Source organism: Felis catus, chromosome B4 (assembly GCF_018350175.1).
Source record: "Felis catus isolate Fca126 chromosome B4, F.catus_Fca126_mat1.0, whole genome shotgun sequence".
Lineage (NCBI taxonomy): Eukaryota > Metazoa > Chordata > Mammalia > Carnivora > Felidae > Felis > Felis catus.
In genome coordinates this window covers 20,257,308-20,259,230 of record NC_058374.1, presented here as the reverse complement: position 1 = coordinate 20,259,230, position 1,923 = coordinate 20,257,308, and the positions used below count along the sequence as shown (strand labels likewise).

Genomic DNA, 1,923 nt, shown 5'->3' with positions numbered 1-1,923 from the left:
CAACGGGTTCTGCTACAGCTGTTCTGACTCTGGGGATGAATGCCCATTGCCAAGCAAGGGAGGGGCTGGTGCCGGAGGGACTTGGTGGAGAGGTCAGCCTCAGGCCTAGAATCCGAGAGAGAGAGAGAGAGAGAGAGAGAGAGAGAGAGAGAGAGAGAGAGAGAGAGAAAATACACACACTAATTCTTTAGTACCCAGTAACATTTCAGCATGGACTAATGCACCGGAAAAGGTATTTATTCCCAGGCGAGGAAATGAGACATTGCAGATGGTCTTCAAGGATTCCGACAGGGGTGGGAAGGGCCCTGTACTGAACTTTCTAAGCCTAGAATGGAGGCCAGGAACGGATGGTCTCCAAGGCCTGCTTCTGCTCAGGCATCAGTTTGTCCTGTGACTATTAGTAGCGACTTGTCTCCCACTGTGTGCCAGCCACTGTCCTGGGCACCAGGGACACGCACAGTGAAGAAGACAGAGAAGGTCCAGCCCCGGCGGAGTTCACAGCCTGGTACCTGTGACTGCCTGAGGAAGGTGGTCCTGAGGCTGGGCCCTCCATGGGCACACCCTGGGACACTGGATGCAACTCTTGAGACAAATGTCCCTTCTTTCCTGAGTGGAAGCGGACGCCAGAGACAGACGATGTCACTCTCCCACCCCACGAGTGCAGCCATCCCTGGCCAGCTCCCGGAGTGGCCCTGCCTCCCACGGGGAGGTGGCGGTTCAGCCCAGCGGATGGGTGTGGCTGTGCCCGGAGGGCCATCTGAGTCAACCACACTGGCTCTGGGGACATAGGATCATCCCTTAGTATTGGACTTAATAAGAAAGCTGAAGGCTGGAGAGACACCCAAAGGCCCTAGAGAATGAAAACTAAGAAAAACATCTAGGAATTAAGTGCTGGGTAATGTCATACCAAAGATTTTGGCTTTGGCTTTGCAAAGTGCTTGGATTCAACGGTAAGAATCTGTCTTTGGCTTTTGTTGTGCGGGAGACTGAAACAGGCTAATTCTGGAGGTGTAAAGGGAGCCTACAAAGGGATGCCAGGAAACCTGGAAAGAAAGGAAAAGAATGGCCAATTAGTGTACTTATATGGAAGCTAATTTTCATATGAAAAAGTGAGAGATTCTTACTTAGGAAAAGGGCAGTTACTAAGGGCCTGCGGTTAGTTACCTGCGGTGCCTCCTGCCCTCTCCCACGGAAAAGGACTCCATTTCTCTTCCTCGTTCTCATTCCTGGCATGCCTTCCCTTTTCCCTCTTCCCTGACTCAATTCTGCGAATGCCAGAGTCCAAAAACCAGGTATGCGGCGAGGACAAAAGCGCAGAGGCTCTGGGTGGAAGGAAGCCGCAGGGACGCGGGGACACTGCGCGGGCCTCCCCTCCCTCCCCCTCCCCGGCTGACCTGACGGGGTCGCCCCGACCTGCCCGAGAAAATGGGCCCCCCTCCCTTCACTTGCCAAGAGCTCCAGAGAAGGAGAGGCCCCGATTGCCCCCCGATAACTTACCCCAGGTTCGATGTCCTCCTCGGCATAGATTGTTTTCTTGCTGGAATCACTCATGTGGAAGCCGGCAGTGCGTTTCCTTTTGTTCGGTCCTCACTGGAGACGGTGAGCAGCTGGCCTGGCCCGCCCCCCCCCCCGCCAGGAATATCCCTTTAAACCTTGCTGGCCATTGTTAAATGGCCTCTGGGCCTTCTCTCCCTCAGACTAAGAATCCTAGCTTCTTGCCCCCATTCCTCATGGGTCCTATTTCCCAGCCCCTTTCACATCTTTGTTCTTTGAACGCTCTCAGATTTTTCTAAGATATTCCCCTTTGGAAGTTATTTGAAGGAGAGCAACAGAAGGGTCTTTAGATGTACTCGTACCGGCGGCCCGCTCACCTGACCACAAACCTCGCCGCTCCTGCTGGCTGGGTGGCTCGGGGCCCCTCGG

General features: G+C 54.3%; 1 long non-coding RNA gene across 1 annotated transcript; it reads right to left on the bottom strand.

Moving 5' to 3' along the window:
* Window positions 1-221: 221 nt before the first annotated feature.
* LOC111561472 lies at window positions 222-1,585 on the bottom strand. The gene is made up of 2 exons (XR_002744105.2): window positions 1,498-1,585; window positions 222-1,043 (listed from the first exon to the last, which is right to left on the bottom strand). It is a non-coding gene; the product is annotated as an uncharacterized LOC111561472 (long non-coding RNA).
* Between the last annotated feature and the right edge of the window lie 338 nt (window positions 1,586-1,923).